Source organism: Lolium perenne, chromosome 2 (genome assembly GCF_019359855.2).
Source record: "Lolium perenne isolate Kyuss_39 chromosome 2, Kyuss_2.0, whole genome shotgun sequence".
NCBI lineage: Eukaryota > Viridiplantae > Streptophyta > Magnoliopsida > Poales > Poaceae > Lolium > Lolium perenne.
The window spans coordinates 91045682-91056130 of NC_067245.2; the positions used below are offsets into that span (position 1 = coordinate 91045682).

Consider the following 10449-nt stretch of genomic DNA (forward strand, 5'->3'; position numbering starts at 1 on the left):
AAACTAACACAAAACTGTGCGTTGTACAAAAGAAAGGTGAATGGTAGTAGGGCAGGAAAACAAAAAATGACCTGGTTTGCATGTACCCCATTCAATGCATGCCGTGCTAAAATTCTGGGCCGCTGTTTCCATGGATCTTGATATAGGAAGGAACTTCACGTGAGCCACAGTCGTACAACAGCTCGCTTCAAGCGACACATAGAGGATCCCAACTTTCACACTCAGTAGTAAATTTAGTTGTTAACCTATCACTAGATGACCTATTGCGCTATCGCGCAAATGGCAGAATCAAAGCATAATTTGAATAGTAAGATTTAGCTTATTTTAGTATTAAGAATTAGCTTAGAAATATAACTGCCACCATTCCACTCAGTTGTTGCAGTAAAATATGACAATTTAGTATGATTTTTCGCGCTATTTTTTTTCAGCTTCTATGTTTTTACCACCAAATTATGGTCATTGTATGGAAAGATGTAGCACCATAAAGGAAGTGTAAAAGGATAATTACTTATTCCAAAATAAATGCTTATACTTATTGTGAGGAGGAAGACAAAAAGTTTGGTTCAAGATTCTGAGCCGCTTAACCAATATCACAAAAATTAGAAACTATTACAAATGTTTGCCTCTCGTAAGCAATTTCCACCACTATTTCTGGCTGATACCCTCTGCGTCCCCATCAAAGCCAAAAGTGAGACGCCAATGATGTGCCGCAGCCTAAAGGTAGAAACGAAACAAAAAAAAATGTGGCATTCATCCTATATGTAGCGACGACAGTATAATTATATTAGTTCTGAGTTTATGGGCTTTAGGGTTATAACAACTCCCTCTATCGGAGAGGTTGGAGCATGACAGCTAATATGATCTACTTCGCCTTGATTTTATCCTTTGTATGGGCTTACATCAGGAGCCACTAACATGTGCATCCAAAGCGAGAAATGCCTAAACCAATTCTGTGCTTATGGGCTTTAGGGTCTCAACAAGAAAGACAGAACCCGAGCCGGAATTGAAACCGACAGGACATACACTAACTGGTTTTTTCTGTTGCACACCAGATTGATCAGTAAATCACCAATATCAATACACGTCATACAACAAATACGACAAACAGGAATAGAATCAAAAGGTCACACCATAATAAATAGCCCATATTGCAATAATATGTTTAGCTCTACTCTTTTCCTGAAGATTACAGAGCAGGCATGCATGTTGCACTATCTGCGTGCTTCTGCTTGGTCAAATTAAAATGATGTATTGAGGAAGACAGAAAGACGGTGGAGCGCTTAACAAATAACACTTTGACCATAATTAACAAATACTCTGATGGCATCTAAGCTAAATAGATAATATAACTGGGAAGCTAAAGAATACATATAAATAAGGCAAATGGGTTAAACAGAAAATTAGGATTTTGGCATTCTAAATCCAGACCATCCATATCTTTGGTAAGCCAGTGCCCCTCCTTTGCCCCATCCTAACGTGCTCTCTTGCCAACCGCCGTCTATTACCAAATTAGAGCGGAGCAGGTCCAAGGCATGTGGCTTTGCTTGGAGAAGATGGAACACCAAAACTGCAAAAAAAAAAAGGGTAGAACTACACATTATTGGTTGTCAAGATCTATGTATCGAGAAGATAGCACAATATAATTTTTTGGCTTAGTCGAAGGCTAACGTAGTAATATTATATCCTATATGTTAGTATAATTCCAGAACTTCGCTTTCTAGTTTCCACATAACCACATTTGCATATATTTTTTCAGGTTTAACTATTTTTTCATTAAGCAGATTGAACTGCAGTTACACTTGGGTAGAAATTATACCAGTCAAGCTGGATCACATATCACCTAGAAGTAAAATTCATCGTGTAGGGCTTAAAATGTGCACTACATAATGTCATCTATTGTGTTCCTATGATCAAAAGCAGGCGTCCAAACTCGAAACAACGGAAATCGATATTCCAGATACTAATATTATGTAGTAGTTTAACTATTTTCAAATACCTTACATAAGCAATTAGATCCATGTAAGCATAGATATCAAATGTGTGTTCAATCAAAGCAACGACAAAAGCCAACTGAAGCATTTTTTTTTCTTCTTTTGAGCCAGCCAACTGAAGCATCTAATGTTAACCGAATGGGCAATTATGAAAGTATAAGAATATAAAACTTAGTATAAGGACAACTGGACAGTAGGGAGTCATATGATGAAATTATAAGCTATGCAGAAATTTCATATTAAGAGCAACAATATATTTGAGTATGATGGCATCAATCCCTGAATCAGATATCTTTCCAACTGCGAATAAAGATGAGGCTTGGTGCAGAATATCTCATATAGTCCATTTACAGTTTTGAGATCAAAATTGTATAGTGTGTACAGATAAAAACTCAAAAGTTCGATTGAGCAATCAACATGATATATTTGCTCACATTCCAGGCAGTAGAGAAGAAAATAAGATGCAAGGAAATTTTTCAAATTTCAAAACTCCATACATGTCATGGACAATTTAGTTTCATAACAGTCATTGATAAATTACGTTTTACTTTTTCAATCAGCAATTTTGTGCATGGTACAAAAATATATTCGTAGTAAAAGGATCCAAGAGTTCTAAAGCAAAACCACTTTGGTGGACACATGATTGTATGGCTCCTAGCAACACAAATAGCTCAAAAGCAGACATTAACAGTGCAGGGATAGCATGATGAATATGCAATTGGATACGTCAGCGGGCTTTGTTGTACCATGACTTGTGTTTCGACTCAGCAGATATCACCTAGGCCTTCTCACATGATGCCGCTTCCATCTTGCTGCCAAAGATAAGAACAAGAAGAGAAAACAGAGTTACATCAAAACGTCAATACAAATGTATGCACGCACTACTTGGAGGAGCATAAAAAATATCCTCAAGAGAAGATGGTCTATACGATGTGAACATTTAATTTCACTTTTTTAGCATTTCCTGGTCTCATTGACAGATCGGAGTGTTATGGAAGCAGAGCCCAAGGCACCTTTAGTAGTTTGAGCTCATCAGTGCATGAAAAAGGAACGATTCAAAATATGAGATGTCTAGATCAAGAATTGAAAATTATCCAGTTCCATCTACACTTCTATGTTTTGACAAAATAAAAGAAGCAGGAGTAAAGGAGGAGCTGACAGTTTGACAAGCATCAAGCTTGATGAAATCGAAGGTCGGTAACTATTTAAACAACCAAATACATCAAACTCTAGAGTCCAAATGCATCAAACTCTGGACTCCACTTAACCAATAAGAACACAATGTACAACCATTCTAAAATCACGAGGTCATCGAGTAAACCTCAGCGGGTCATAAATATGACCCACCTTAGATATTTGTATATCCTTTGTGATTCTCCATCACTAATATGCAGGCACAAGCGCAGTGAGGGGATATAACTGCTTGTCATCGATAGCTCACACAAAAGCTAGCTAGGTGGATGGTGCAATATGCACATATATAATTAAGCTAGCATCAAGGGATCCCTCGTTTAGCTAGCTCTGATGAAGTAGTACTCATGAAGCAAACAAGCCTACATGGGCATTGTGCTGACACAACTGAGATCGACACTTGCCACCAAGCGCTTGCCTCTCTTTTGGTTAGCTACTTGATCTAAATGGGCGGGCATTCCCTCTCTTCAGTTTAATCATGTATCTTTCCGTGGCACAATGGAGACACTATTCAGCTCATTAGTTGTAGTATTAATGTTGATTTAGATCTTAGGTTTGATAATTATAAACGTGCTTGTACAAAAGATAGGCCTCTGTGGAAGTTGGTCTAATGTTATATTTGCAGCAAACAAATTGTCTATAGTCTTAAATTGGCCCACCATTTAATGCAATGCAACAACGATAATGTTGTCGCATCGACTGACGTAGTATGCTGTCGCGCGGACTGCGGCGTAGGGAACTCACATGTATGTTGTCTACATGTAGTGTGCATGTTGTGGAACCGCCAAGCACCCATATCGTTGCTAGCTCATGAACTCTAAACCTGTAACGTAAATCATGACTGTGCATGCCATGTTGAATATGTAGGTCTTAGTAATGCTTGGTTAACAAGCGATCTTTGTGATCATATCTGAATGCATCCTACATGGGCTTGCAAACAACCATCAATCATACAAAATATCTTTAAAATGGGCTACATGCCCATGCTTGAAGCATGAGAGGCATCAATCGGAGAAAATCACAGCTTACACTCATATCTACGAACACAAATGGCATACTCATGCTAACAAATACATGGAACTGCTGTCACACTAATGTTCCTCGCAAAACAGGTCAAAGAACGTTGGTATAGAGAAGGTAGCTACAACCTATATAGTTTTTTTTGAGACAAAAAAGATGTGCTCGTAAAGGGAAGTGAATTCTGAGACATAGATTACTTGTTTTGCAACTGAAACATGGTGAGAAGGTGAATTTTGTAGGTACAAGGGAAGAAATGAAAGATCACTCTGCAAAGACCAGGACACTTGTATATGCACTAATTTACATATATGCTTAGCTAGATAAATTACTTGTTTAAAGTTTAGTGCTATATTTTATTATGAACTGATGTAAGGCCAGAAAGAAGCTAATAAATTATGAAAGTCAGTGGATACATGAATATGCTTAGCTAGATAAATTATTTGTTTCACGTTTCCTGCTATTTTTATTAGGACTTGATGCAAGGCTAGGAAAAAGCTAATAAATCTATGTCAATCAATGGAGACATGACAGATCAACATAGAGTAGGAGCTTATAAATATGGATATAAGAATATAACCTCAAAGGCCTCAACAGAAGCAAACATAACTCATAGACATTTGATTAGGCGTCGAACAAAAGCACATGTTAATTATTAGTTCTCCTTGGTTCGAATCAGTCACAGAGTATCTCCGCTTGTGTGCTTGAGGTCCTTGGCTTGAATCATCCTCTTTGCATAAAAAATAAGGGAAAGGATGGTAAAAATTCGCTTCCCTAAACCCCAATGGGTGCAAGCTTTCACCACTGGGTCCCCCTTTTTTTTCCTCGTAAGGAACCTGATATATGTCAACCAATGCTTTCAATGGCCTGCGTCACTTAACATCTACTTTTTTCATTATTCTGTTAATGATGACTTCGACATTCTTTGTGACCTAAGCATCTGCATTTTTCATTATTTCGTTAATGAATATATAGGTAAAATTGGACATACATGGGACAGAAAGGAGACATGGTACATAATAGCAGTTGGTAACATAATTTTCATGAACTAAACTGGCCGAGCGAATAGATACCTATTGCACAGAATCTTTTCTCATGTAAGGCAATTTTTAGTTTAGCAAGTGGATTGAAAGAAGACCAGTTGGAAAAGTATGCAACCCAAAACATGTCCAAAAGAAAGGTACAATATCTTGTCTCCATGAAATGAGCCTAGAATATACCTGTTTTCGGAAATAAGTGTCATCTGTGGACGGCTGCTGCAGCTCTCAAAGGTGAGAATGGTGCTCGTTTATCCGAGGCAAACCAAATAAGCCAACATAGGGTGCATCTTCATAGTTCTTCACCAATATTCTTCAGTAACATAATTTTATAAGCCAGAACATCTAAGAAATAGACGCCTGCCTGATAGCATCCCCCTGGTCCAATCTCATCGGCATATACCTCAATCCTGGGGAAGAAACACAACATCATTTATCTGATGTATATTAGCTAATCAGCATCACTGAAAATATCTGAAAACGGAAACTGTAGTAAAATGTGTGTTGAGCTAATTTAAACATGATTCCTCTAATACAACACTTCCAGTTATACTAATAATGTCCTCGTGCCTAGCACCCACCGACGAACAGGCAGATGACACTGCTGCTACTGACCATGGAATCGGGGATGTGCGGATGCAGCCATTGCCGACCGCCATGGAGCCAGAAAAAAAAATCACTTCTTGTAGACATAATAACAAAATAAGTAGAGGTCAGACGCGGTTATTTTTTGAAACTTTCTCCATGGGGTGAGATCTAACTTTTCTACACAAACGTTCTTTATCCATTGAGAAATGAACAAAATAGTTGCAAGGCACATGTGGACATGTGGTAATCCATGAATATATTAGATTTTTTGTTGAATTGCAGGTTCAAAGGTAGTGGCTCCACAGCATGATGTCGCGCCGATCAAATTTAACTTCAAATATGTAAGGGTCTGAAATAATGCATCTCATGATCATAACAACTGCGAAAAAAGAATTTGCGTGCTGCTGCAAGGCAGGAGCTCGTTATGCGGTGGCTAACAAAAATCTCACCACATTGCAGGCCACAAAAAATATTAGGGGACACATTTTTGCAGCCAGTTCCACCAAGCACTACAGTGTCCACAACTTTGACATGTATGTGTGACCTGCAATCTCATACCAAAGTTTAACCTTAAATTAAGACAGATCCGCACTGAACATAATATTTATGATCTTTCTCTAGATGTGAGTATATGTATTAACAGGAAAATCACAGTGAACAATGTAGAAAATAGACAAGCGGCTGGACAGAGAAACTCCATACCCAATCAACCAGTTAGAGGATTCGTCTAGAATCACCATCTCATCATTGCGGTATGGAAATATTACAACACTCCATATGCTCTGCCTCCCCACTGCCGACATCAAACACAAATATCAGAGACCCAACTAGAGTGATTTATTATAGGAAATACGCAAGATTATACAAACAAAATGAAGAGGATAATTACCAGAGGTAGCGCCATATCAGGCTGATGAACTCAGCCTTCTCGCCCTTGCTGCAACGAAAAAACGGACTAAGAAAAATAAGGAAAAAGCAGCAGATGTAGAGGTAGTGAGACAAATAAGAGAGACAATGAACGAATCCCCAACCTCTTTGCCAATGCAGCATTCTCTGTACCCAAAATAAACCAATCTCGGTTCAAACCAGGGCACACCACAAATCTGTAAATAGCTGTACATGTCTCAACCCTATCGGATCAGTGATGTAAAACTTTTGAACTACAACTGCTTTAAATAAATGAAAGCCGTGTGCATCAATCTGATGCAGAGGCTGGGCTATGCCCCATTTCGAAAAAAAGGTGTACAGGGACAGCTGAAAAGGGAGAAAATAATCCTAGATGATGATGCACAACACAAGAAGAGTTCTCCAGAAATTTGGGACATTGATCTAAAAAAAAGTGGAGCAAAGAGAAAAAGGAGGATGCTCACTTTGAGACTTTCTCTCTCCCGAAGCAGCTTCCCTCGGCCATGGGAGAGACAGCAGATCAGCTACCCTGGCCATGTGATCCTCCTGCCGCGTGCGCACCACGTCCATGGTCAACACTGCATTGCCGCCATGGCCCCGTGCACCACCGGAGGCGCCCTCCCTGTCCCCGTGCACCACAGGCGGCGCCCTTCGCCGAGCGCCTCCGGCCACCGGATCCTGGCCGTCAAGCTCGCCAGCAGCTCTAGCAGTCTTGCTGCAGGGTGCACGAGTTGCTGAGGCTGGCTGGGAAGATATTTTCACCTCAACAAGATCTAGACTTAAATCCATGTCAAAGCTGCAAAAGGAGCAACAAATCATCATCAACAGACTCTGAGTGCACAACGAGAGAGAGATCGAGAGGAGAACGGAGGGGATCGACTTGCCTGAACAGGTCGACGGCGACGGCCGACGCTCCATCCGTGACAACTCCACGCCTCCTTCATCTCTTCCATGGCCGCCAGGACTCGACGAACAGCGCTGCTCCTCCCCTCCTCATCAAGCCTCACCGTCTGAGCTCCTCAAGGCTGCGCGCACGTCGCCACCACTCTCTGTGCCGCCACCCGCCTCCGTGCGCTCGGTGATTGCCGCCGTGGGGAGACGAAAGGAAGCCACCAGCAGGACTCCACTGGCGCCGCCGGTGCCCTCCTTCGGGACCCGCTCCTGCAGCGCCTCCTCTCGTCCGCCACGGCGGCCGTCCCGTCCGGCGCCGTCTGCTCGCCCTTCTCGTGTCGCTGCTTACCCACTACGCCGCCTCCCTCCTCCATAACGCCTGAGGCCGCCGTCGTCCACCAACAGCGGCTGCCGTCGCCCCCTGCGGCCGTTGTCCGCTGCATCAACCCGTGGCACCTCCTCCTGCCGTGCGCGTGTTGCGGTCGCTTCGATTTGGAGAGCTGGAGGAGGGGCGCACTGGGGAGAGAAACTGAGAGAGGCGGCTGATTGGCAGCGGGGGAGAGGAGACGAGGGATTGGGGGAGGTCACCACGGGCTGATCTAGGGTTTTCACCCACCCCACGCGCACAGGAAAACGAGGGGAGAAAGGCGACGTGAACGAGCGGCCTCGCTGCCACTGCTCGCCGTCCCTACACACGCTAGGTCTCATTCGTCATTGACCTAATCAAACAAGCAAAAGGTGGAAAAAAATTTACCACATCCGACGGCTATGGTGAAAAGTGGGATTGTGGCTGGTGAAACGAACGAACCAGATTGTTTTGCCCCTCTCAGACCCCCTAGATGGCTGGGTAGTCTTGCAACATTTATAGGAAGAAATTACCTATCTTTCGACACGCGAACCGGTACGAGGCGCCCATGGCGATTTTCTGGCGTTTTAGGGTTTGACTCGCCGTCGCCGCTGGCGGCCGCGGATCTCCGGTGACTTGCTTCAACGCAGGTTTTGTCCCCTTTAAGGGTTTCTCTCCTCCCGCGGATCATATCCGACGGTGAGTTTCCGAGGCAAAGCTCTGTTCTAGTCAAAGAACTGAGTTGATCTTACAGAGCGGAGGTTCTGTCAGTATTTATGTGCGTTCTTTGATCTGGCCAGAAGTGATTGATCGATCGTTGGGTTGCTGGTCTTGAGTAGTAGGCTGGCTGCTTGGTTGTGAGGCAGGTTGGTGTTGGTGTGCTAGTGAGTTTTGCGAGGCAAGAGCGGAGGATTCCAACCTGTGTTCACAATGAATCTCTTGAGTCTGAACTATCGAGGGTGTGGACGGCACGAGACAGTTCAGGAAATTAGCAACTTAATTCAGCTGCATCGTCCATCGGTGGTTTTCCTGTCAGAAACCAAAATGTCGGAAACTAAGGCTCAAGAGTTAAGGTGGAGGCTGGGCTTTGACCATGCTTTTGGGGTGAAGAGTGAGGGTCTCAGTGGGGGACTGGGTTTTTTCTGGAATTCTGAATCGACGGTGTCGGTCAAGTCCTTTAGTAGATCTCACATTGATGTGTTCATCCAGAATGCAGTCACGGGAGAGGGCAAGTGGAGATTCACAAGTTTTTATGGTGATCCTGTTCAGGCAAGGAGGAAGAGAAGTTGGGAGCTGTTGCAATACCTTCGACGAGAATTTGATAAACCATGGCTTTGCTGTGAGGATTTCAACGAAATTCTGCATGCTTCAGAACAACTAGGCGGTGGTGAGAGGGAAGAATGGAAGATGGAAGGTTTTAGAGAGGCGGTGGACTACTGTAATTTTACCGATATTGGATATAGTGGACTACCGTACACTTGGAACAACAAGCAACAAGGTAGCTGAAATATTGAAGTTCGGCTGGACAGGGGTTTAGGAGATGTGGTGTTCATGGAAAGGTTTGATAGTACGTTAATCCGTCATATTCAGACGACGGAGTCGGACCATTGCGCTCTCCTAGTTTCAGTCAATAAATCTAATTGGCTGCAAGAGAGTGGTGTGCACCGATACCATGTCGTTTTTTAGAGAACACGTGGACGAAACATGATCGGTACGGCCCAACCGTGGTGAACGGCTGGGCTGGGGGAGTTCAGAACCTCGAGGATTTCCACTCCTCGTTGGGCCAGATGCAAAAGACGCTCCAGGACTGGAGCAGGGAGGAGTTTGGTTCGGCGAAAAAACAACTGAGGACGATGAGAAGTAGACTGGAGAAAATAAGGGCCGAATCTCTGAATTCTGGCCCGACAAAGGAGGAGTGCGATTTAATGAAAAGGATTTCAGATTTGCTGGCTAGAGAAGAAACTATGATGAAGCAGCGTTCTAGAGTTCAATGTTTAAAGGAAGGGGACCGAAATACGGCATTTTTCATGCCCGGGCGAAGGAGCGAGCAAAAACAAATAAAATTTTCTCTCGTAAGAAAAATGATGGTAGCTTTGCCGTGTCCCAAGAAGAGGTGGAGAGTATGTCTATAGGTTTTTTCACTAACCTGTTTACTGCTCAGGAACATACTACACCGGATATTGTTAAACAGTTTGTGCAGCCAAAGGTGAATGAGGTAATGAATGAGAAGCTCGATGCACCATTCTCGGATCAAGAAATTGAAAATGCACTGTTCATGATGCATCCAAGTAAATCGCCGGGGCCGGACGGGTTCACAGCAGGCTTTTATATCAAGCATTGGGATATCCTGAAGGTAGATGTATGTGCAGCTATACGGCAGTTTCTAGAGGGTGGAGGGATGCCAGAAAATGTGAACAAGACTATTCTTGTGCTCATTCCTAAAGCTAAACAGCCGCAAGATTTGACACAGTATAGGCCTATT

The 10449-nt window shown here is 42.9% G+C and overlaps 1 long non-coding RNA gene across 1 annotated transcript; it reads right to left on the reverse strand.

Annotated features, from left to right (window-relative positions):
• Positions 1–1132: 1132 nt before the first annotated feature.
• LOC127333234 (uncharacterized) lies at positions 1133–6936 on the reverse strand. Its single transcript, XR_011750920.1, has 5 exons — positions 6856–6936; positions 6714–6761; positions 6274–6617; positions 5420–5646; positions 1133–1567 (listed from the first exon to the last, which is right to left on the reverse strand). It is a non-coding gene; the product is annotated as an uncharacterized lncRNA (long non-coding RNA).
• Between the last annotated feature and the right edge of the window lie 3513 nt (positions 6937–10449).